Source organism: Ovis canadensis, chromosome 18 (assembly GCF_042477335.2).
Source record: "Ovis canadensis isolate MfBH-ARS-UI-01 breed Bighorn chromosome 18, ARS-UI_OviCan_v2, whole genome shotgun sequence".
NCBI lineage: Eukaryota > Metazoa > Chordata > Mammalia > Artiodactyla > Bovidae > Ovis > Ovis canadensis.
The window spans coordinates 31,475,144-31,501,901 of NC_091262.1; the positions used below are offsets into that span (position 1 = coordinate 31,475,144).

Below are 26,758 nucleotides of genomic sequence, written 5' to 3' on the forward strand. Positions count from 1 at the left end.
CTCAGACAAAAGCAAAAGGCACTTCCCTGAAGGAATCTTGAAGGCTCTCCTGACTCTCCCTGGAGGAACACTGCAAAGCTCAAACTCAAAAGGAGGAGGATATGCCTGGGGGCTTCGCCCTTGGCATTACTATTGTCCCAACAATAAGCTGAGCTTGGCTCAAAGAAGTGAAATGCGAGTCCCAGAGAAAGCGAAGTTTCTTCCACTCCAGGACGCTGGTGAAGTGACCTTTTAGAATCAAAATACTTTATAAGCCATGGAGTAAAATTAGTCACCTGGCAAAACCTGTTTTCCATTCTCAAAATTAACCATATAAGGGACAATTTATCATACGGGAACATCTCTTGCTTAACTGAGAGGAGCGAGAACCTCAGGTATGAATAGCGTTTCTTTATTTTCATCTCCCTCCCTGCATTTCAAAATACTTGCCTTTATTTTCTTCTTTTTCTTTTGGCATGTGGGGTGGGAGTGGGGTTAGAGGGGAGGGGCTTCTCTCTAGCTTTGGCCTGCAGGCTTAGTTGCCCCAAGGCATGTGGGATCTTAGCTCCCACATCAGGGATCCAACCCACATCCCCTGTTTTGGCAGTTGAATTCTTAACCACTGGACCACCAGGGAAGTCCCCAAATACTTTATATTCAGCACATTTCCCCCTTTTTGATTCTTTCCATTCTTTTCAAATGTTTGGAATATCTGAAGTAAGAAAGTATAGAGAAGATCAAAACTGGATACCCACCACCGAATATTAACAATTTATTATACTTCGATATATTCTTTTCAAATTTTTGAGAGAGATAGATCACATTACACCTATTGCTATCAGCCCATATGAATCCATCCATCATCCTGTTCCTCATCTACTCCCTCAACCAGAGGTAACCACTGCCCTGAGATAGATGAGGCTCATTTCCAGGCATCTTTTAATAATCTGGCTGCAGAGGTATAGATCTGTTAAGAAAACTGCCCAAGTTTACATCTTAAAACAAGGGATGTCTTCTAGATTTATCCATGTTTGAACATGTAATTCTTATTCACTAATTGTAACTAATGGAGTTCAGCATGTGAACATGCTACAAATTTTTTGCCGGTTCTACCAACTGACATTTATTTCCATTCTGTCATAATTCAAAAAAAAGGTGCAATAAATATTATTACACGAGTCTCTTTCCATGCACATGGGAGAGTTTCTCTAGAGCAGTAGTTGGCAAACTTTCCCTGCGAAGGGCCAGATAATGAATACTATTTTAGGATTTCTACGCTTCATACAGTCATCTTTCACTGCTACTAAATTCTGCCATTGCAGTCCGAAAGCCGCCACAGACAACACGGAAACAAACAAACATGTTCCAACTAAAACGTCGCCGGCAAAAACAGATAGGGGCCAGGTCTGCTGACCTCTGCTCTAGAGGCTTTTACTCAAGGGCTGGGCATGTGAACCAGTTTCAGCATCAGCTGGGAGTTTAGTAGAAATGGAGGCTTTCAGACTCCAGTGCATCAACATCTTCATGTTAACAAGCTCTTCAGGTGACTTCTATGCACAAAAAAAAATGTTTGAGAAGAAGGGCTTTAGAGGCTATCTCTATCATGTATAGAAATCCTTCACTGTATTGCTAAATATCTCCCCAGAGTGATGGTACCAACTCATTTCTGTGATCACTAAATGAATGAACTTCTTATCGCATATCTCCATATCTGATATTCACTGATGCGTGGTAGGTCTTACCTTCCTATAGCTTTAAGGTGCGTTTCCTAATTACTGCTGAGGTTTCCATCATCTCAACTGGAGTTTCCTGTTTTATGAACTGTCTCTTCCTATGCTTCCTTCATTGTGTTGTGTGTGTGTATTATGTACCTTATGTGTGTATGTGTGGATATATATTACCTATATAATAATAGTATGTGTGTGATCACTCTCATGTCTGACTCTTTGTGACCCCGTGGACTGTAGCCCACCAGGCTCCCCTGTCCATGGGATTTCCCAGGCAAGAATACTGGAGTGGGTTGCCATTGCCTTCTCCAGGGGATCTTCCCGACCCAGGGATCAAACCTGGGTCTCCTACGGCTCCTGTAATGGCAAGTGGATTCTTTAACACTGAGCCACCTTGGAAGTCCAATAATATTATAGAATGATACATAATATATACACACATACTATACATCTACACATACATATATACATTATATATGAGTTTGTCTTACCCTTTTTATTTGTGGGAGCCTGTTATTTATTCTGCATGCAAATTCTTTGCTGACTACATGCTTTGGAATTATGTTCTCTCCGTCTATGGTTGATCTTTTAATTTTGTATATGCTATCTTATATCCATTAAAAAAATTAAGGTCATCAAATGTATTAATCTTTCCATTTATGTTATTTAGAATCTATACCTTAAGATTTTTTTCCCCTCATCAAAAGGATGTACTCCTTTCCTCTAAAAATACTACATTTAGCAATTTCTCTTGGAGAAGGCAATGGCACCCCACTCCAGTACTCTTGCCTGGAAAATCCCATGGATGGAGGAGCCTGGTGGGCTGCAATCCATGGGGCTGCTAAGAGTTGGACATGACTGAAGTGACTTAGCAGCAGCAGCAGCAATTTCTCTTAGAGAAGAACTGCAAATAATTTATGTAGACACTCCTCACTCAAAGAAATGGGGCTTAATTCCCCAGCTTGTGTGCTATGTTTATCAGCTTACTTCCAAAGACTATGGCAAGGGGAAAATGCACCTTTTTAGTGGAGAATCCTGGCAAACATGGTCTCAGCCAGGTGACCAGGGCTAGCAAGTTCAGTGATGCCAGGCGATAAGCACATGCTCTTGAAATGATGTGATGAGAATGTCACTCATCTCTGCGGTCTTGCTCCCCAAAACTCATGACTCCAACCAATGAACCTAAATTGAGAGACACTCTGAATAAAGGCTGGCCAGTGTTCCTCAAAACTGTCAAGGTAATCGGGGACAAAGAAAGTCTGAGAAACTCATAGATCAGATGAAGTTAAAGAAACATGATAAAGTGACAGCGTTAGTCGCTCAGTCGTGTTTGACTCTCTGTGACCCCGTGGATTGTAGCCCCGCAGACTCCTCTGTCCATGAGATTCCAGGCAAGAATATTGGAGTGGGTTGCCATTCCCTTCTCCAGGGGATCTTCCCAACCCAAGAACTGAACTCAGGGCTCCTGTATTGCAGACAGATTCTTTACCTACTGAACCACGAGGGACAATAAGGCTGGTAACTAAATGCAATACAGTATTCTGGATGGGGTTCTGAAACAGAAAACAGACATTTGAGGAAAAACTGGTGAAATCAGAATGAAGTATTGAGTTTAGTTAATAGTAATACGCTGAAGTTGGCTTCTTAGTTGTAACAGATGTATCATGGTGATTTGAAGTGGATGACTACAGTAAAGAAAACTGAGTAAACTGTATAAGAGAATTCCCTGCATTCTTTCTGCAACATTTCTGTATATCTAAAAGTATTTCAAGATAAAACCTTACCTAAAAAAAACTTCTACTTTTAAATTTCAGCCAGAATTCATAATTTATTGTGTGCCTGGTATGAGATACCAATATTTTTCCTCAAGTGATTTTATTAAATAAATTCTCCCTTTCATGTTGATTTGCAATGACATATCAAAAATATACACATAGTCACATATCTCTGTCTATCTGTATATCTGCATGCTGCTGCTGCTAAGTTGCTTCAGTCATGTCTGACTCTGTGTGACCCCAGAGATGGCAGTCCACCAGGCTCCCCTGTCCTTGGAATTCTCCAGGCAAGAACACTGGAGTGGGTTGCCATTTCCTTCTCCAATGAATGAAAGTGAAAAGTGAAAGTGAAGTTGCTCAGTCGTGTCCGACTTCTGCATACATATACATATATGTTTTCTGAGTGCTAAAAAAACACACTATTATATTGTTGGCCTATTTGTTTCCCCGTCTTAATTAGTTTAACTTTATAATAAGCCTTTTTGTATATGAGAGCTGCTGCTGCTGCTGCTAAGTCGCTTTAGTCGTGTCCAACTCTGTGCAATTCCATAGACAGCAGCCCACCAGGCTCCCCACTCCCTGGGATTCTCCAGGCAAGAACACTGGAGTGGGTTGCCATTTCCTTCTCCAATGCATGAAAGTGAAAAATGAAAGTGAAGTTGCCTAGTTGTGTCCAACTCATAGTGTATATGAGAGCAAGTCTCCGCAATCTTTATCTTCTTTAAAAAAAAAATACCTTGGTGATTCTTTTTCATTCTCTCATATAAATTATAGATTAAGCTTATCAAGTAAGCACTATCAAAAATCCTGCTGGATTTTTACTGGGAGTGTATTTATTCTATAAACTTAGGGGATCTTCAACATCTCCATTTATTGGTTCTTCCTATTTATGAACAAGATACATGCTCCATTTACTCATTCTATTTTATACTCTTAATACTGTCTTGTATTTTCCAGAAGAATTGCTTATCTTTTGCCTTTTATTTTGTTTCATTTTATTGTTGCTATTGTAAATGTGATTTGTTTTCAATTAAAGTTTCTAATGGTGTTTAGGGAATATATTAATTTGTGTTTATTGATCTTTTATTAGTAACATTGCTGAACTCTCTAATTCATTCTAGCTTTATGAATACATTTGATACTCTATGTAGGATGATCATATCATTCACAAAAGGGAGGTCATGTATCTTTCCACTATTCTTACATTTCTTTTGTTGTCTTATTGAATTGGGTAGAATCTCCAGAACATTGTTGAGTAGAATCAGAATAACATATATCCTATTGTTATTTGTTATTTTTCTTACAAAGTTCATAATTTTGGGTTGTAGTTGATTTTGGGTAGGAAGGGTGTTTTTTTAAATCTTTCTCTTTTGTGCTCCTTCACCACTGTCTAATGTTTTTATTGTTGCTATTTTTGCCTCCACCAAGGCTCTTAGAACTTCAGTTCCAAACCCATCCTATAATGATGGCCTGGGGCCCCTAAAGGGTAATACCATTTTAAAATAAAAATTTGCTGAAAACAAAAAGTTCTACTTCAAATTTTCAACATGAATGTATAACTCCTTGTGTGACTGGTATGAAGTAATGATATAACTTTATTTTTCCTCATGTTGAGTAGTTGCTCCCTTCCATACTGATTTTGCAATGGGATGTAGCAGAACAGTCTTTGCTAGTTGAGTGGCTTAAGTCAGTTCATCATCTCACAGTGGCATCTTAATCCCTCTCCCCTCCTTCCATAGGCTCAGAGATTCCTCCTAGCTGTACTCTCATATAGGGATTGACAACACTGTTTTTTCAGACTCTTCATCAGCGTGGAAGCTTGTCCCCAGCTCATGATTCCCCAGCAATCTGCAGTACATATGGCCGTGCAGAACCCTCAAGAGCTAAATTCCTGTCTTTACTTTCTGCCTCCAACAAAAGTAAAAGTACTTGTTGCCTCCTTTTTGGAGCCCAGCCTGAGAATGAAGGTAGCCCTGCTCATCAGCCTTTTATTTCTGTACTATTTATGATCCATCAGGTTATTTATCTTGCTTTCAGGCCCAGTTATGCGTTCTCATATTTTTCTGTTTCTGGAGCAGAGGAGGTGCCCTAAAAAGCTCACTGCACCACCCTGACCAGAGCCTGATTTCTTTCTTTCTATATTAGAGGAAAATGTATTTTCTTTCTTTCTTTTTTTTTTTTTCAAATTGGTGTCTTCAATCCTATCTCCAGCTTCCTTCTTCAATTATTTCCTGTCTCTTCAGCATCTTCCATAAATCCTGTTCTATTCTCCTTTCTGCAGAAATCTACCTATGGTCATCTCTATCTTTTGGTATATGCTCATGTACCAAATCCAAGCATGCCCACATTCCCAGATTCTCATCTAGTAAATGATGGGTCAATGTCCTTCACTTTATATACCATTGGCTATCATCCTGTTTCCTTGGTTCATTCCTGCATGCTTGCTAAGTCACTTCAGTCGTGTCCAACTCTTTGCGGCCCTATGGGCTGTAGCCCGCCAGGCTCCTCTGTCCATGGGATTCTCCAGGCAAGAATGCTAGAGTGGGTTGCCATACTCTCCTACAGGGAATCTTCCAAATCCAGGGATCAAACTCACTAGGGAAGCCCTTGGGTACCAACATTTTTCACAATTCAATTCCAATTGCAATTCCACAATCACACAGATCATTAATGATTAAATTCCTGTTATCCAAGTTCTATTCCGTTCCCAGAAACAGACATCTTGAAGTTCACCTGTGGTTACTCCTTAACGAGATTTTCTCCATTACTCTTCACCTTGACCATCCCACGTCTCCCATGACACTTAGGACACTATGTCATCTTTCTACCTTTCTGTCCCTCTTCTTTCAGTTGGATTCTTTTCCTTCACCTGTACCTATGGTTGCTTCTCAAGGATCAGTCCTCTCACCCCTGACTACTCAAAGTGTGGTTTTCTGACCAGCAGTGGCAGCTTCACCCGAGAGCATGCTAGAAATGAGGACTTCCAAGCTCTGACTCCAAACTTGGTAAATCAAAACCTGTATTCCTTACATTAATTTTTATTGGAGTATAGTTGTGGAGTATGGTCTACGATGTTGTGTTAGCTTCTGCTACACAGCAAAATGAATCAGTGATACACGCATCTTCTCTTTTTCAGATTTCCTTCCCATTTAAGCTCACTGCAGGCCATTGAGTAGAGTTCCCTGTGCTAAGGAGGTTTTCATTAGTTACCCATTTTATACATAGCAGTGTGTATATGTCAATCTCAGTCTCCCAATTCATCCCACCCGCCTCCCCAGTATTTTAACAAAATCCTCAGGCAGTTAAAGGGTAGGAATATTGCTCTAACCGTCTTCTCTCTCTCTCTCTCTTTCGCTCTCCATGTCCTTGTAAAATCCAACCCCTTGTACCAACCCAGGGGTGTGAATTCTAACACTTTAGCCACAAACTTCCATGTAAATTTCATTCTCATAATGCCAGTTGGTCACTTGACATTTCTGTTACTGCGCATCATAACCACAAACCCAACATTTCTATAATTTCTATCCCAAACAGGGCTTCCTAGATGGGCTAGTGGTAAAGAACCTGCCTGCCAATGCAGGAGCCTAAGAGACTTGGGTTTGATCCCTGCGTTTGGAAGATCCCCTGGAGAAGGGCATGGCAACCCACTCCTGTATCCTTGCCTAGAGAATCCCATGGACAGAGGAGCCTGGTGGGCTATAGTCCATGGGGTTGCAAAGAGCTGGACATGACTGAAGTGAATTAGCCCACACACACGCATTCCAAACAATCTCCCTTCCTAATAGGCTAATTCTTTAAAATCTCTACCACGCTTACAATTACCTAGGCACAAACTGCTGGAGTCATCCTCATTTATTGCCTAGATCATCTTATCCCTGTATCTCATTAGACATCAAGTTTCAGTATTTATTTTGCAGGATCTCATTTACACATCCTTTTACTAGATTCCCCACTTCAGCAAAGCATGGCAGAAAGACCTGGAGACAGGCTGAACAGGCTATCAAATTCCTGTTCTACTACCCATTAGCTGTGTGTGACCTTAAAACCTTAAGTGAATTACCTAAATTCTCAGAGCCTCGATTTCCCTTTCTGTAAACCGTAAATATCATTATCTATTTTGCAGGCACTGTTGTGATTAAACAAAACAAAAAGGATCAGGTCAGAGTCTGGCACGTGAAATGCATTAGATGATTAACAAGTATTAGTTTAGGCTTCCTCAATCCCAGTTTCCATTTCAAGGCCACTGTTTTGGGGCTTCGTAATACAGATTAATCTATCTAACATGTCATTGTCAAGTTATGTGGCTAAAACCTCATATTCACCAATCCACCACTGTGTTCAGTGGCTAACAATGATTGAACATGCCTTTGCGTGAATCCCAAATGGCTTAGGCTGCCTTACTGGTCTTGCCACACCCTATTTCCAGCCAAATATTCTGGTCTTGTCATCCACTCTTCCCCTATTCACTGTCTCTGGGTTAGATAAACTCTAAGTTGACCATATCGTACAGATCTTGCTTCGGTCCTTACTTCCATGGTACTGTGATATCCTGAATGTTTATCTTCTAACTTATTTCCCCATCTAATTCCAATTAATTCTTCAATAACCAGCTCAGATCTCAGTGTCTGTGTAAGTCATTTGGCAGTTAGTGATGACTTTCTGCTCTTTTGCTCATGCCCCACAGCATGCAGCATCTTAAGTCCCTGGCCCAAGGGATCAAACCCTTGCTTCTAGCAGTGGAAGCATGGGGCGCTAACCACTGGATCACCAGGGAGTTCCTAATTGTGAGTTTCTGTGTGATATTTCTTCTTCTGTTTCCTGGAACTATTTTAAATGCATACACGACAGCGGAACTATTCATGGGTATATTTTTTCGTTTCTCAGTAAGATCATTTTTTAAAACCTAACAATTAATATTTATAAGCATTTACGTATGCCAAGGCAACGAGCAAAGTACTGTGCATGGACTTCCTCATCTAACCTATACAGTATCCCTATGAGGGGAGAACTGCTGTGATCCCTAGTCTGTGGATGAGGAAGAATGAAGATCCTCAGCAACTGATGCCAAGCGGTCCTGTGAATAAGATGCGGCACCATCTTGAATCTAGGCTTTCTCATTCCAGCTCTTATGCTATATTGACCCCTCTGCTATGCTGAAACCAAGGAAGGAAGCACTTACAGCAACTGTCCCTGTCTCTTACCTGATAGACTCGCATGTCAGATAATATAACACTTGCTTTTCAGAACTGCGTGATATAACTCATGTGTGTCTGTGTGACTCTGTATAACAATATACCACATTATTTTCCAGCTCTACTATAGTATCTTGGCATTTACCAAGCGTTTCTTTTCCCAAAACTTTAAATGATTATGTTAACCTTAAAATAACTCTGTGAGGTAAGGAAAGAAAAAGAATTATCTCAACATCAACGCCTCCTTCCTCTGACTTGCTCATGTGCCTCTTTTAGAACCCAAGTCCTCAGGTCTGCCTGCCACCCCCAGGTGCCTGACTTTCCTCAGGGTCAAGGCCATTTAGTTTAGGCTTCAATAAGCAAAAGGCAAAGGCCTGAGTCTAGCAGGAAATACAATCAATAAAGTCCCAATCTCTGACTGTGTTATCAATTTTAAGCAGATTATCTCAGAGCAGAGTATGGTTAATAGGATCGGGTAACTAGCACATTCTAAATGTATAGCCCTAACAATTAAAAGATATAAGCCTGAGTTGCTTTGCTGACTTGAAATTCCTATGACTGGTGATGATGATGAACGTATTGAAAATAATGATAAAGGGAAAGATGGAAAGAAGATGCATGGTCCCACCATGCATCTGTATACAGCAACGGTTCTTTACCTTTCTTGGTGCTTGCTCTTTTCAATTTAAGGGAATCATCAGACACACAGAGTCACACAAAGAAAAAGACTCATTTATTTTGGACAGTGGAAGTGCCCTGGTCTAGCCAAGGATCCATATTGAGAATAGTAGACAGACACCGTACAGGTCACAAAGCGTCAGCGCTTTGCAATGACAGACACCAGCAAATGCAGACTCAGACCCCTGCTTTCACTGCCCCCAAATCTCCAAATTGCTGACACCTGTTGAGGGCCTCCTGTGCTCATGGGTCCTATGTCTAGTTTGGGAACAGAAATACCAAGATGTTGTTCAGTCTCTAAGTTGCGTCCGACTCTTTGTGACCCCATGGACTGCAGCACACCAGGCTTCCCTATCCTTCATGACCTCCCAGAGTTTGCTCAAATTCATGTCCATTGAGTTGGTGATGCCATCAAACCATCTCATCCTTTGCCTCCCCCTTCTCCTCCTGCTCTCAATCTTTCCCAGCATTAGGGTCTAATCCAATGAGTCAGTTCTTCACATCAGTGGCCAAAATATTGGAGCTTCAGCTTCATCATCAGTCCCTCCAATGAATATTCAGGGTTGATTTCCTTTATAATAGATTGATTTGATCTCCTTGCAGTTCAAGTGACTCTTAAGAGGTTTCTCTAGTACCACAATTCAAAAGCATCAATTTGGGGGCACTCAGCCATCTTTATGAGTAAAACCCAATTAGTACCCTAGAGAAGCCTAAAATCCAGTACCAAGAATGTGAAGGCTACACCTTCCTAAGCTTACCTAGCAATCATTTTTGCAAACACCAGAACCAATCTTCCAGGAGCAAAAAAAGAGAAGGAAGTTTAAAGTCAACTGGGATCCTAAATGATTATAATGTAGAATCCACTCTAGTAAGTGTCAAGAGAGCAGTACCCACCCAGAGCTGTGGGAGTTTAGTGAGGTTGTGATTCCATGTGAGAGGAAGAGAGGAGGTGGGAAAGCTGGTCTCTAGGCAAAAATGTGGAGGGGAGGGCATCGCAAATGGTGAGAGCAGCTTGGGAAAAGCATAGCAAATGGTGGATTGTTACGGGTTGATTTGCACTCCCACAAAAGATAACTCCACCACTGTAGAAGGTGACCTTATTCGGAAACAGTAGCTTTGCAGATAATCAAGTTAAGATGAGATCATTCATACCGTCAATCAATTATACTTCAGTAGAAATGAAAGATGAAGTTTTTATTGAAGTAGGGTAGGCTCTAACTAATACATCTGTGTTCTTATAACAGGGGAAATTTGGACACACAGATGCACACATACACACACTCAGAATGCCATGTGAACATAAAGACAGTGACTCAGGTGATGCGTCTACAAGGAATGCCCAAGACACTGAGCAAAAATCCAGAAGCTAGGAGAAACATACACGGCAGATCTCACCCTAGTGGCTTTAGAGGGAGCGTGACCCCGGCAACAGCTTCATCTCCGGTTTCGGGCCTCCAGACCTGTGAGACTATAAATTCCTGCAGTTCTAAGCCACCACGTTTGTCAGACTTTGTTAACTGCAGCCCTAGAAAAGAGGGATTTTTTTTTTCCAGAAAAGCAGAGTATAATTTGGCTGGAGCACAAAGCAGGAGTAAGGGTGAGATAGGGACCCAGCTCAGCAGGGTGAAACAACAGTGTTGGGTGCTATTTGCAGGTAATCTGATAAAAATGCAACCCGCCAATCAAGGGACAACAGTGGGGCTACTGTGGAGAGAATTTAGCAGCTGATGGACTGAGAGCTGAAGACAGACAGATAAATGAAGAGTGACGATGGACCAACAGGACTGGCAGAGGTGGCGACACAGGTAAGAGATTTAGATTAAATGACATATCAGTGGAGGACAACAATCTTTCTACTTAAAGTTAAAAATCAATTTATTTATTTATTTATTTGTTTATTTTTTTGCCAGGTGGCATGTAGGACTTCAGTTCCCCAACCAGGGATTGAACCCATGCTCTCTGCGGTGGGAGTGTGGAGTCTTAACCACTGACCACTGGGGAAGTCTCCAAAATCAGTTTCTAAATGGTGAATTCTGTTTCCCGCTTTCAAAACAATGCAACATGGTTTGGGGAGAACTAAGTCGTATAACCACAGGAGCTGCACACCTGGGGAAACAGCCCCCAGGAGCTCAGGGAGCCCACACTCAGGCAGACACATTTGGTCTGCACTTAGCAGCCCTAGGCAACAGCTATGGGGCACCTCCACCTTCAAGGACCTTGCCCCTGGTTAGGTCCCTAGGACCTCTGCTGAAGTAGCCAGGAGTAACAGAAAGGACTTCATGCCTTAAAAGCAGATCCAGAAGCGCTTTAGGGAGCTAACCAGTGTGGGAGATGAACTTCAAGGCAGATCGCATTTGCTGTGAGGCTGGAAGAACAGAGACGTTTTCGAAGAAGATGGGAAGGAACAGTTATTCCAGGCAGAAAGAATCAGTTGAGTGATGGTCTTAGTGGGGAGGTATAAGATATACCTGAGATGGGCAAGGAGTTCCTACTGGGAAATAAATGGAGACTGTGTGTGTATGCTTAAGTTGCTTCAGGGGTGAACAACTTTGCAGCCCTATGGACTGTAGCCCACCAGGCTCCTCTGTCTATGGGATTTCCCAGGCAAGAATACTGGAGTAGGTTGCCAGGCCCTCCTCCAGGGAATCTTCTCGACCCAGGGATCAAACCCACATCCTCTTACACCTCCTGCATTGGTAGGTGGGTTCTTTACCACTAGCACCACCTAGGAAGCCCAGATGGAGATTAACTTGGACTAATGATGTAGGGAGTTCAGGAGTTTGAGTGATAGATGAGTTTGGAAAAATGTGAGAGAGGGGACGACTGAAGAGGTAGGGCAGGGGCCTGCAAGCTTTTTCTAAGACCAGATAGTAAAGACTTCTGGCCTCCCAGGACACACAGTTTCTGTTGCAAGTACTCAGCTCTGCCATCGTCACATGATAGCAGCCACGGACAGTATGTAATGAGTGAGCGTGGCTCTGCTCCCACAAACTTTATTTATGGGCACCGAAATTTGAATTGCATATCACTTTCACATGTCGGGAAAGATGATAGTTCTTTTGATATTTTCCAACCATTTAAAAATAAAGACATTCTTAGCTCCTGAGCTGTCAAAAAAAACAGGTGGTGGTCTGAACCACACTTGCACATTACAATAGGGCAGACCCATGGCTGAAAGGGTGACTGAAGCAGCTGGACAGTGGTCAGTCAGGGCTGGGGTCACCAGAGAAGAATCAAGGAGATGGACGCCAGAGAAATGCAGAGATATCTTATGCAAATCAGATATTTTGCGACTCATTAAATGCAGGAGATAGGAGAGGAGGTGGGGATCTATGCAGCCCTGGGGTTCTTCAGTATGGTCCATGACAGCACCATTAGCAACACTGCAGAGCCCTTGAAAAGGAGAAGGCCTGGGAGAGCTGGTGATGCTTTCAGAACAAACCCGGAAGAGCATCCTGCAGTCCTTAAAGTGTGGCCACACTTGGAATAGGAATTAGAAACCTTTTTAGGCTCTTGAATTTATTTCATCAGACCCGAAGCAAGACTCTTGCCCTTAAATGATGCCCTCAAGAAATGCACTCCTGGGACTTCCCTGGTGGTCCAGTGGCTAAGACTCTGCGCTGCCAGTGCAGGGGGCCCAGGTTCGATCCCTGGTCAGGGAAGAAGATCCTACATGCCACAACGATGGTTGAAGCTCCCAAGTACCACAGCTAAAGACCGAGGGCAGCCAAATAAAGAAACAAATATATATATATATATATATATATATATATATATAATTTTAAATGCCCTCCAGCACTCTGAGTAGGGCTTCCCTGGTGGCTCAGAGGTTAAACCATCTGCCCGCAATGCAGGAGACCTGGGTTCGATCCCTGGGTCGGGAAGATCCCCTGGAGAAGGAAATGGCAACCCACTCCAGTATTCTTGCCTGGAGAATCCCATGGACGGAGGAGCCTGGTGGGCTACAGTCCACGGGGTCGCAAATAGCTGGACACGACTGAGTGACCTAACTAACTAACAGCACTCTGAGTAATTCTCAGTTTGGAGTCCTATAGTCTACTCCATTCAGAGCAGAGCCAATTCAGATAGGAAACGATCGGTGGAAGAACTGAGACTAACACTACATCAATTTATTTCAGAAACTCTGTGTGTGAATGAATTCCTTTGGGACTTCCCAGGGCCCCTCATGGAACTTTCCAGGTGGCGCTCGTGATGAAGAACCCCCACCTACCACTGCAGGAGAGGCAAGGAAGTGGATTCTATTCCTCATTCCCCAAGCACACCAGCTAGCTTAGGAGGCAGGAGATGCAATTTCTAGACTCTAGATTCTCACTATAGCCAATGAATTCAATGCCTTAGGGGCCCTATTTCCTCTTCTAATGAGAATGAGACTATCTTGCTTGTTTAGAGGAGCACAGAGAAAGGTGTAATTAATTGGTCGCATTGTTTAAATAGCAACATGGTAAAGGGAAAAAGCAAAGCTTAAGTTTCAGTGCTCCTTCTGGCATCAACCACGTGTGGGCCACAAGCAAGTGATGCCTCCCCCTGAGCTCAGGCTTCCCTCCGTATGCAGAGATAATTATACTTCCCTTGAAGGCCTGAGGGTTACAGATATGCATAGGAAATGTACAGGGTAGTGCCTGACCACAAGCAGCATGAATTAGATTCTAATTCCAAATGTGACCCATAGGCAGTGTGCAATGACACAACCATACATGCCCTAGGAACAGAGACAAGGGAGTGAAATGGCAAGATATTGGCCTCAAATTCCATTATATTCAGTTGGCCAAAAAGTTCGTTGGAGTTTTTCCATAAGATGTTATGGAAAAACATAACACTTTATGGAAAAAAATATAACATTTTAATGAAAGATCCCAACCCAGTAGAATCTCCTAATACTATGAATCCTTTAAAACTCCCAGGAAATGATCCAAGCAATGAGTGTGAATACAGTTGTATTTTTATCCTTATGGGTGGCTCTTCTCAGCTTTATTATTCCACTAAATTGCCAGGCTCTGGAAGATTTTCCACAAGCAAATAAACATCCAGACAGACAGAGACTTGAGGGGTCCATGGTGTGTGTGTGTGTGTTTTGTATGAATGCATTTTGTCAGCTCGTGTGTTCTCAATTCCAAAACCACCACCCTTTCACATTGTCACAACAGACCATGTCACGCTGTATGTAACCACCAGGGATCCTAGTGGTAACAGATCCGCCTGTCAATGAAAGGGACGCCAGAGATGCAGGTTGAATCCCTAGGTTGGGAAGATCCCCTAGAACAGAAAATGCCAACCCACTCCAGTATTCTTGCCTGGAGAATCCCATGGACAGAGGAGCCTGGCGGGCTACAGTTCACAGGGTCGCAGAGTTGGACATGATTGAGCACACACACACCCAGGGATCCCAGAACATTTAAATGTGTGAACTGGCATCAGGCTGGTATCCATGCATTTTTACCCACTGTAAAGATCTTACTTCTCTCCAAGTATCAAATGTGATCAAGTCTGACCATCATTTTAACACCTAGTACTTTTGATTCACGATGGTGTGATCACTCATCTAGAGCCAGACATCCTGGAATGTGAAGTCAAGTGGGCCTTAGAAAGCATCACTACGAACAAAGCTAGTGGCGGTGATGGAATTCCAGTTGAGCTATTTCAAATCCTGGAAGATGATGCTGTGAAAGTGCTGCATTCAATATGCCAGCAAATTTGGAAAACTCAGCAATGGCCACAGGACTGGAAAAGGTCAGTTTTCATTCCAATCCCAAAGAAAGGCAATGCCAAAGAATGCTCAAACTACCACACAATTGCATTCATCTCGCACGCTAGTAAAGTAATACTCAAAATTTTCCAAGCCAGGCTTCAGGAATACGTGAACTGTGAACTTCCTGACGTTCAAGCTGGTTTTAGAAAAGGCAGAGGAATGAGAGAACAAATTGCCAACATCTGCTGGATTATGGAAAAAGCAAGAGAGTTCCAGAAAAACATCTATTTCTGCTTTATTGACTATGCCAAAGCCTTTGACTGTGTGGATCACAAGAATATGTGGAAAATTCTGAAAGAGATGGGAATACCAGACCACCTGACCTGCCTCTTGAGAAATCTGTATGCAGGTCAGGAAGCAACAGTTAGAACTGGACATGGAACAACAGGCTGGTTTCAAATAGGAAAAGGAGTACGTCAAGGCTGTATATTGTCACCCTGCTTATTTAACTTATATGCAGAGTACATCATGAGAAACGCTGGAATGGAAGAAACACAAGCTGGAATCAAGATTGCCCGGAGAAATATCAATAACCTCAGCTATGCAGATGACACCACCCTTATGGCAGAAAGTGAAGAGGAACTAAAAAGCCTCTTGATGAAAGTAAAAGAGGAGAGTGAAATAGTTGGCTTAAATCTCAACATTCAGAAAACAAAGATCATGGCATCTGGACCCATCACTTCATGGGAAATAGATGGGGAAACAGTGAAAACAGTGTCAGACTTTATTTTGGGGGGCTCCAAAATCACCGCAGATGGTGATTGCAGCCATGAAATTAAAAGATGCTTACTCCTTGGAAGAAAAGTTATGAGCAACCTAGACAGCATATTCAAAAGCAGAGACATTACTTTGCCAACTAAGGTCCATCTAGTCAAGGCTATGGTTTTTCCAATGGTCATGTATGGATGTGAGAGTTGGACTATGAAGAAGGCTGAGCGCCAAAGAATTGATGCTTTTGAACTGTGGTGTTGGAGAAGACTCTTGAGAGTCCCTTGGACTGCAAGGAGATCTAACCAGTCCATTCTGAAGGAGATCAGACCTGGGATTCCTTTGGAAGGAATGATGCTAAAGTTGAAACTCCAGTACTTTGGCCACCTCATGTGAAGAGTTGACTCATTGGAAAAGACTTTGATGCTGGGAGGGATTGGGGGCAGGAGAAGAAGGGGACGACAGAGGATGAGATGGCTGGATGGCATCACTGACTCGATGGACACGAGTCTGAGTGAATTCTGGGAGTTGGTGATGGACAGGGAGGCCTGGCGTGCTGCGATTCGTGGGGTCACAAAGAGTCGGACACGACTGAGCGACTGAATTGAACTGAACTGAACTTTTGATGGATATGTGTTTTTTGATACCAAGGGCAAAGATACAAAGTCGGTGTACTTTTCCTACATAAGACACCTGGGATCGTGCTTTCTCCAGAGAAATGCCCTAAGCACTTAAATAAAACTTGTATCCTCTTCTGGACCCTTGTGGAGACCCCGATGTTCACGTCACCCATGCAGTGTGAGCAAGCGCCCGTGGAATAAGAAGGACATGACCAGACGGCCTGACTCTGCTGGAGAGCGAAGGTATGTGACCTCCATAGGCTTCAGTTTTCCCATCTGTAAAACGGAAATAAAGCTTTTATACCTTCTCTCTCACCAGGCCCTTACGAACTTTAAATAAGACAATGTTGGAGTCTTCCTTGAAGAGTATAGGATTTCTTAACCTCTGTCTTAGTGACATTTGGGGCCAAATAATTCTTGATGGTGGGCATTGTAGAATGCCCACACGTGTACTGTAGGATGTTTGGCATCTCTCTAGTTACTAGATGCCAGTAGCATCCTCCACCCCACTGGGACAACCAAAAATGTCTCCAGACATTCTCAAAGGTCCCATGGGTGGCAGAGTCAGCCCAGCTGGAAACCACTGTTATGGCACATTCTACACCAGTAGAGGGTTTCACCATACCCTGTACTTTAGGAACTGGAGAAATCAGGAGCCTTAATGCCAACTAAAATTCTGTCTTCAGCCATAACATATTCTGATGCTCCCCAAAGCCGTGGACCATTAATAGGGCTGTGAATTCATGGCTGCCCGCTGTGATGCGTGTGCCATGGCTGAGGGCAGGGCGGGCAAGGACATCTGCTGCCTGAGCCGTGGGGCAGTGGCCACCACAGGGCCAGGAGGGCAGTGCTTGCCATGGCGGTGGCAGCCAGGCCGGCAGACTACCCCCATCGTGGCGTTAGGCGTGAGCTTTGTGCAGCTCCGTGAGCCCAGGTCCCGATGCATTTGTTTTAATCCATAAACTCACTGCTACTGCCCTTTATTATGACCATATTAAGGAGCTTAATCACTTTTAATCAGAGTCTTTCCAAGATGACCAGAAGCAGAAACTAGAGAATGTTCCACAGCCATTACATCATCAAGAGCAGTGCAGATTCCATCGGGGCAATCTCCTGCGCTGCAATCATGCTAATTAAAGGCCCCCAGAAGAGTCAAGATAAAAACGTCAAGTGAGATTTGTTCTGGATTTTGATGATTTACGGCCTCACATGATCAAGTTCCAATAAGCCTGGGAAGAAAAGCCTTAGTGGGAAGAGGGGGTGAGATGGGAAGGGCACCACTGGCTGGGAAAGCTGACCTACAAGGCCCCAGATGAGATGTTCTGGGACAAAGAGGGAAATTCCGTCAGCCCTCAGCAATGGAGTTCCCCAAAGGCTCCCATTTTCCAGGCAAGGCTGGGTCTCCCCAGGGTAAGACCAGGCTCCTATGGGTGCTTCTGAAAACGTCTCTCCTGCCACCCACCCAGTTTGTGAAGTGGGTTTCAGCATGAAGCCACTGACTTGCATCAAGGGGTATTTTAACCAATGTTCCTAAGAGGTGTGCAATGGGGTCTATTTTCAGGTTGCTGGTGAGCGTAACTCTGCATCCCACACTCTGCTCTTTATGCGGTGCTGTGGGAGAAGCTTCTGTTAAACCACAACATTTGAGAAAGCTATTCTTCCTCTGAACAGCAGCCTGTAACCTAAAATATTTACCTCTGTGCTTTGGCCACTGGGATGCCTGGAGCCAAATCCATAAGCTCCCTCTATCATCAGGTACTTAATAGTCTAATCTGGCTGCTAGTTTTATTTCCTTATACTTATTTCCCCTATTTCCAGATATTATCATTCTCTTCATTGATCCCATTGCATTGCCCATGTATATTTTTGCAAACCATCTCTAACACTGTTTGCAATGAGACAGGATGTCACTGAATAAGTAATACATAGACACCGTCCCTTCTCCCATGTAAATTTCATTTCCCATGGATTGAGCTATATAGATATGTCTCTGGGAAGGATACAGGGGTCTTATATAAAGCTGCTATGGGTACGAGCTTGATGAGTAGCTGAAGTGGGAGAGTTCCCCTCTAAGATTACATCTTTGACACTTTGGATTGGCTCATGGAACTCAGATGAGAAAGAGACATTCAGATAGACAAAAAGAGACTTACCAGAGAATACAAATGACTCAGAGAGAAAGAGAGAGAGAGAGAGAGAGAGAGAGAGAGAGAGAGAGAGAGAGGCTTTTATATTGTATTATGATATGATTCAATAGAACCAGGCACTTCTACCATCCTCTGTGAGACCCTACTCAAAATTATTGAATGAAATGCTATTGTTTTTCCCTTTGGCTGTGCCAGGTCTTTGTTGTGGCACGCGGGATCCTTTCGTTGCAGTGTGTGAGCAGCATGTAGGATCTAGTTCTCTGATTAGGGATCAAACCCGGGTCCCCTGAAATGAGAGCACAGAGTCTTAGTCACTGGACCACCAGGGAAGTCCCGAAATGCTGATATTTCTCAGCTCCCTGATCCACAGACTTGGAGATTCTAAATCTGCAGAGCTCAAACTTCTTGATGTTATGATGGTCCGATTCAAGCCATGAGGATATAGGCTTTCTGCTGCTGCAGTGGGGTAACAGCGGAGCCCTGAGTGGAAGTCATAGGATTCAGGCATAGCTCAGGGCTAACAGTAGAGGATACACACCGGTATGGTCATTGTTCAAATGCTGAAGTATGTCCACACCAGTTGGTATCTAGCCTCTGCTTTGAGTGACCAGATCCTCAATACCACTGAGCCAACCCCTGGGCCCTCCTCTGAGAATCTCTGCAGTTCATCAACAGGGCCCCACACAAGGTGCGTGTAGGCATCTATTCAAACTGTGTAGTGTCCATATAGGTTTGGGTTTCTTTTAAATGATTTTTTTTTTGAGATCTAATATACATAAAATTTGGGCTTCCCTGGTGGCTCAGTTGGTAAAGAATCCGCCTGCAATGCTCAACATTTGGGTTCAGTCCCTCAGTTGGGAAGATCCCCTAGAGAAGAAAATGGCACCCCACTCCAATACTCTTGCCTGAGAAATCCCATGGGCAGAGGAGACTGGCGGGCAACAGTCCATGGGGTAGGATATCATTTCTTTCAAAGTAAAAATCTAAGAGCTAAGCATTTTTTTTTTTTTTTTAGTTTTCTCCACTCTTCAAGCTATAAAGCATTCAGTATCATCCACGAGAACTATAAAACTTCAAAGGACAGACATAAGTTCAGTCAAGGATGGATAATGGAAGACCTTGTTCAAGACATTTCCACTAGCAACCTGACTCTGCCCTCAAGGAAATGGTGAATCTGTTGATAATGTTTATGTGCCCTGACCCTCATACCTATTGGCTAAAGCTGCCAGGAATTACATGGAGGATGTGGGAATCCTACCCCAATCAGTTTCCCTATCTAAGATCCCCTGGAGAAAGAAATGGCAACCCATTCCAGTATTCTTGCTTGGGAAATCCTATGGACAGAGGAGCCTGGCGGGCTACTGGTCGCCTGGACAGGATATATGGAGTCGCCAAAGAGATGGATACAACTTAGTGACTGAACAACAAACCGCCAAAGTAAGAACTGCCGGTTGAGGAATCAATGGTATCTCTGCTTTAATCTTTAGATATTTTTTTAAATTGTGGAGTAGCAAAGCAAAGCAATAGACAAATGGGTAGACAGTTTCATTGTTAACCTCATACTGAAACGGAAACAAAATTGAAACCCAGGAAAAACCTGAGAGGCTATGCAAAAACTACTTACTGGAAGCCCAGGGAAAACAAGATTCTTATGAATCAAAAGCCCCAGGTTCTCAAAAACCAACAAAAAATGAAAACAAAGACGACTAAATCTCAGCCTATCACAAAAACTAGAACACAATTTAAAATACAAATAAATAGTAAACTGCTCAAGTAGAAAGAGAGGGAGGAAGCCCAGAGAACTTGATAAGTAAGCCCAAACCAGATATTAACTGAGTCCTCAACATGCAAATAACTTTCGCAAAACACTTCAAGGTCAGAGAGAAGTTTGCATCTACCGAGTGCATCCTGCCAGCATTTGGACCCTCAGCTCCACTCAATAATCGCAGAGCCAACCACAGGCCTAGGGTTGAGAAGGGGACACAAAAGATAAGATCAATGAATTACCTGACTAATGCTTTACTGAGACAATCAAATGCTAGCTGCTGTCTTGTCTTTTGAAGCAGACAGGTGTGGAGTACAAGCAGAATGCTCTGGATCTAACTGACAACTATGTGGAGATAAGTCGGAAGGTCTAGAAGCAGCCACCTCTGAGCTTTGAAGCAACTCTATGGACTTGTAGACCTATTGACTATATCATTCCCATGATTCATGGAAACTGGGCCAGTGTGTTTCAGAGCATTCTTGGAAAAAACCTTAACTGGCCTGTTTGGAGGATTTACTATACACCAGGTGCTATTCTCAGCACCTGCCAGGTTTTAGTTCCTTTACAACACAGAACTCCAAGATCCAGGTACCATATTGGTCTAATGTCTGACGAGAAAACCGAGGTACAGAGAGAGGTTAAGTTACTTTCCCAATGTGACACGGCTCCTAGGAGGCAGAGCTGAGATTGCAACATAGGTGAGATTCCTCCAGCATCCACACACCTAAGTATAACAATACTCTGCTCCTCCAAGAAGCAAGAGGGCCACGTAACACATTTTCAACCAGGGAATCACTTATTGCTTGAGCCAATATAACATATGGGGGAATAAACACTTTCTTAAGGAAAAGTTAAACCTGATGAGAATCCTCAAGGGAGTAAATAGGCATAAGGGTGTGGAGAACCAACTGCTGTGATATATTTGGATTTTTTTTTTTTTTTGGCACTAAGATTATCCACCCAATAGCTATTTTTAAAATGGAAATCTCCATGGTAATTGAGGAGATACGCTGTCATGGATGGGAAACTGGTCAGAGACTCTTGGAAATCCTTCCTCGATCAAGAGGAGAATCTCTTGCATCAGGGATACCTAAGAAAAGGGAGACAGGATAATGAGCATCTTCACTAGCGTATCTAGCTTTCTTGGGGTACTTCCATTTGGTGTGCCCCTGACCTGACTCTGGGCTCTACCTTATCTGTCTTGTCCCTCAGCATTGGCACCATCACCCACCTGGTCCAATGCTCACACTTTATCCATCATAAGCTCCTTCCCTGCTTACCTGCACTCTCCATCCTCAATGTATCTTCTGGTACCTTTGATCTCCAAGAGAGATTACACCAGAGCAACTCTGATTTTTAAATGACCCTTAGCTCTTCCAGGTAATATAATGCTAAAACAAAAGGTGTAAAGTATAGGAAGATCTCAAGAGATTTTCTGAATGTGCCTTGGGCAATAGGAGGAATGTAGCCCAGAAAATGGGCAGATAAACTTTCACATGGGCAAGAAAAGGGGAATGCTTCTCATTAGTGGATAATCTAAACTATGCAGTCTAGAAAAGAAACATAGGGCAGAGTCAAAAGTATTCCTTGAGGATATGGTTTCAATATGTGCTACTTTGGCCAAAATTACCAACACAAAACAGTTATTAGAAGGATCACCACATGATTCCACAATCCCACTCCTGGGCATATATCCAGACAAAACTGTAATTCAAAAAGATACATGCACCCTCTTTGTTCAGAGCAGTACTGTTCACAGTAGTCAAGACATGGGAACAAGGGAACTGTCAATGGACAGATGGGTGGATAAAGAAGAAGTGATACATATATGCAATGGACTAGTACTCAGCCATAACGAGGGGATGAAATAATGCTGTTTGCAGCAACATGGATGTAACCAGAGATTATCATGCCAAGTGAAGTAAGCCAGAAAGACAAAAGCAAACGCATATGAGATCACTTATCTGTGGGATCGAAAATAGGACACAACGAACCTATCTGTGAAACAGAAGGGGCTTCCCTGGTGGCTTAACCGGCAGAGAATCCACCTGCCAAGGCAGGAGATGTAAGGGATGCAAGTTCGATCCCTGGGTTGGGAAGATCCTCTGCGCAAGGAAATGGCAACCCACTCCAGCATTCTTGCCTGGAAAATTCTATGGACAGAGGAGCCTGGCGGGCTACAGTCCATGGAGTTGCAAAGAGTCAGATACAACCAAGCACGCATGCATACTCATCCCCATATGAAACAGAAACAGGTCACAGTCATGAAGAACAGATTTGTGGTTGCGGAGGAGAGTGGGAGAGGGTAGGATTGGGAGTTTGGGATCAGCAGGTGCAAACTGGTATAAGATTGATAAACCGTAGGATCCTAGTGTATAGCACAGGGAAATATATTCCATACCCTGTGATAAACCATAATGGAAAAGAATATGAAAAAAATGTATATGTATAACTGATACACTTTGCTGTACAGCAGTAATTAACACAATATTGTAATTCAACTATACTTCAGTAAAAATTAATTTGAGAAAATCCAGCTATTACTAAGAGAACACATGGTCCCACCCTTGTGCACGTTCAAGGAGCATTTCCCCCAAGAAAAATGTGTGTGCTGCTGCCTTCCACAGGACAAGAAAACATGCAGAAGAATTCAGCAGGTGTTTAGAGAGTATGAAAGGCCAAACTTAAAAGGATCTATATGACTCAGCCTCAAAATACAGACAATTGAACTGGTAGAACCAGGGGACGGACCGACTCAAGTGACTGGTGGTCTTTTGCGTGTGCGTGCTCAGGCACCCAGTTGTGTCCCACTCTTTGCAAGCCCAGGGAATGAAACCGCCAGGCTCCTTTGTCCATGGGATTTTCTGCACAAGAATACTGGACTGGGTTGCCATTTCCTACTCAAGGGGATCTTCCCGACCCAGGGATTGAAACCATACTTCCTGCATCTCCTGCTTTGGCAGATGGATTCTCTATCACTGTGTTACCTGGGAAGCCCAGGAGGCAGCAGGGTGGATGATAAAAACAAAATACTATTTTAATCACCCAAAAATATGTTTTTCTGTACCTTTTATAATTATTCTAGGCTTTTTTCTCCTTATCCCTCACTGTCTCCATAAAAGTGTATGCAAGGGATTTAAATGGCACAAGGATGAAATCTCTGCAGCTATTAATATCTTACACAGCTCAGGTGTCATTCATTGCAAAGTGCTTTTCAGATTAGTGATGGAAATGTGACGCGGCACATGCAGCTTCAGGTGGAAAAAAGGATGAACTGAAAAGCCCTGCCCCATGGCATCGGCAGATTCTGGGACTTAAAGAAACAGTGCACACCTCCCTGACATGAAAAACGGGCCAGGACAGGGACTTTCCTGGTGGGCCTGTGCTTAAGATTCCACACTTTCAATGCTGGGGGCATGGGTTCAATCCCTGGTTGGGGAACTAAGTTCCTACATGCCAAAAAATAAGTAAGCAAATAAATAGATGCAACTGAAAAAAAAAAAAAGAGTAATAGGTTCCCACTTTAAAAAATGGACCAGGAGAGCCAAGGCTCCAATATTACAGATTTATGAGACAATGTCTATGAACACAGAGACATGTACACTCAAAGAGAAACATAGAGACACACAGCTGGATTTCTGCGCACACACACGCACACACGCTGACTCACACATGCACAACCCAACATAGACAGTCTCCAAACTATGGATTCCAGGATACAGAATACTTGCCTTAGAGACATGAAGCTATGCCATGGGTAATGGTTACATTCCCTTCCTCTTGTGGGGCTTCCCAGGTGGTGCTAGTGGTAAAGAACCCACCTGCCAAAGCAGGAGACATAAGAGACTCAGGTTTGATCCCTGGGTCAGGAAGATCCCCTGGAGGAGGGCATGGCAACCCACTCCAGTACTCTTGCTTGGACAATCCCATGGACAGAGAAGCCTGGTGGGCTACAGTCCTTTGGGTTGCAAAGAGTCAGACACAACTGAAGTGACTTAGCAGGCATGCTTCCTCATGCGTGGAAAAGGGACAGAAACTCATCTCAGGAGAGATTTCTCAGCTGAGAAACACGTGTGAAAACTGCCAAAAAGTACATGGAGCACTGAGGCCAGAGCCACTTGAGAAACAGCGGAAGGATATGTGAAGGTTTGGTATGGGAAGAGGGAGACACAGAGCCTGGAAGGAGCCACGGGGAGTCCAGGGTGCTAGGACATGCCCTGTGAGATGCGGATCCTGAGCATGAGAGCTGGGGTTATATTCAGCATGACCCTCTGACAGGGGTGTTACTACCCCCATTTTACAGCCAAGGCTCGAGAAGCTGCAGCAGGATTATTGGAGATTCGCAACTGACAGCTGGCAGAGCAGCACTAAAACCCAGTGTCAAAGCCAGGGCTTGCTCTCAACACAGCATTGCTGGCTGAGTGTCTCCAGGCAGAGCAGTGAGGTCCAGGGAGTGGGCCCCCAGGAGGCTGATTCTTAGGCCAAGACAGTGAGGCCTTTCTCACAACTAGAACGCCCTACACATGGGCTGGACCACTGTGGAAAGAGGAGCGTTGGGTCACTTGAAGAAAGGTATTGAGATGGATGACCACCTGCAAGGAGTGAAGGAGATCCAAGATTAGAAAGATCTCTCGAATATCCTTTAGTCCTAAGATGTTCTTTATTGAGAAACAAGCAAAGACCTGTATCAGGAAACCAATTTTTCCTGCCTTCAATGTGTCTCCAGATATGTGAAATTCTGCCATAAAAGATGTGCTTATTTGAATCAGGGCAAGGATGGGGCAGAGGAATCTGAAGACCTGACTTTTAATCCTTCTTCTTTTCTACACCTACAAACCAGCTGTGTTTCTTGGGCAAGCCACCCAACCTCTCTAGGCCTCAGTGATCCCATCTGTCAAATGGGTGGATGAGTGGAACACCTAAGGTTCCTTTTGCCCTAAGATGCTGCACTTCTATATCTCCATGGTTGTGGAGGCTAATGGTCCTTCACAACCAGAGCTCTGCAGCATCACCACTGGAGAGGATTTGCCCACAAATTATCTACTAGGCTGACTTGGCCACTTATCTCTAGAGATGCTGAGAACCAAGGGAACCAAAAGATTTTTATACACTAGAAAGAAAGAGGTTCCCATTCAGAAGGGAGGTGTCCCCTGAAAGAAAAAAGCTGAAATTAATTTGGGTTGGGTCTCTCCAGGAGAGAAAATAGAGACGGAATGCTGAGACTAACTAAGAGGGAATATAATTCTAGAATCTGCAAGGGAGAGAGGTGGTGCTGGGAGAAGTTCTGTGTGTAGGATGTTAGGAGGGGCATTTTGGTGAAAAAGAAAGGTGGGACATCTGCTTCTGATGATGCCAAAGCCACCAAGTCACAGAATCTCTCAGGACAAAAGTCTTAACCACTCGAAGCTGCTGTTTCTTGTCTGTAAAGCAAAGAGATTGGATGGAATCAATAGCTGCCAAATTCTCTTGAGTATCTCTGAATCTCTAAGAAGCTGGCCAGCCCACACTCAGACTACCAACCAGAATCTTGGGATGGAATCCAGGACACAGTGGTTCCTAGAAGCTTCTGGATGATTTTAGTGAAGATACCTGAGAACATATATTTGGTACCCACAGAACTAGGTGCCCTTTAAGAATTTCACATTTTAAATTCTCTGCCTCCAGGAAGTGAGCATGTTTTCCCGTCCTCATCCCAGTCTCCTGGCACTTTGGCCATCTGATACAAATAGCCGACTCATTGGGGAAGACTCTGATGCTGGGAAAGATTGAGGGCAAGAGGAGAAGCAGGTGACAGAGGATGAGATGGTTGGATGGCATCACCGAATCAAAGGACATGAGTTTGAACAAGTTCCGGGAGATACTGAAGGATGGGGAAGCCTGGTGTGCTGCAGTTCATGGGATTGCAAAGAGTTGGACACGACTTAGCGACTGAACAACAACCACAACCCCAGTCTCCTGGCACTCAAGGTTCTCGGTGGCAGTAGAAGGACAATGAGGAGGAGCCAGGGCTCTGCCCCCAACAATTCTTCATATGAAACAGATGCTCCAACCTTCTCAATCCACGCTCCATTATTCATAAAGTCATATCAATTACCGAAATATTATCTTGACCACAAGCGGGAAATGGAATAAATAAGATCCACCTCCATGAGGACTGTCTCCTTTTGCTCTCCATGCTGGAAGAGTCCCTTTCCATTAGCAGCAGCTCAGATATCCCCGACTTTGCAGACCAGCCCCCTTCTAGGGCCCAGGAAAGAAACAAAGTCGGGCTGAAGTGGAGGGCTCTCAACACTCAGTGCAAGGGAGACAGACTCCTGGTGCTCTTTTCCGTCTGCTTCACCGGGCCCTCTGCTCAAGAGAGAAAGGGGCCAGGCTAGTGGGAAGAGAGCTGTCATTGTCC

At 43.6% G+C, this 26,758-nt stretch overlaps 1 protein-coding gene, 1 long non-coding RNA gene and 1 other non-coding gene across 6 annotated transcripts in view; 2 read left to right on the plus strand and 1 right to left on the minus strand.

Annotated features, from left to right (window-relative positions):
* Window positions 1–26,758, minus strand: part of NTRK3 (neurotrophic receptor tyrosine kinase 3) — a 410,810-nt gene that overhangs the window by 110,920 nt on the left and 273,132 nt on the right. The gene's annotated exons all lie outside the window — the stretch shown is intronic.
* LOC138423364 (uncharacterized) overlaps window positions 4–26,758 on the plus strand; it is a 29,137-nt gene continuing 2,382 nt past the window's right edge. The window contains exons 1-3 of one of the 2 annotated variants that reach the window (XR_011250245.1): window positions 4–374; window positions 11,006–11,156; window positions 19,609–20,858. This is a non-coding gene — a long non-coding RNA (uncharacterized lncRNA). Of the gene's footprint in view, window positions 375–11,005; window positions 11,157–19,608; window positions 20,859–26,758 lie in introns of those variants that run through there. The other variant, XR_011250246.1, reaches the window with a different exon arrangement.
* Window positions 12,941–13,013, plus strand: TRNAG-GCC (transfer RNA glycine (anticodon GCC)). The gene has a single exon. It is a non-coding gene; the product is annotated as a tRNA-Gly (tRNA).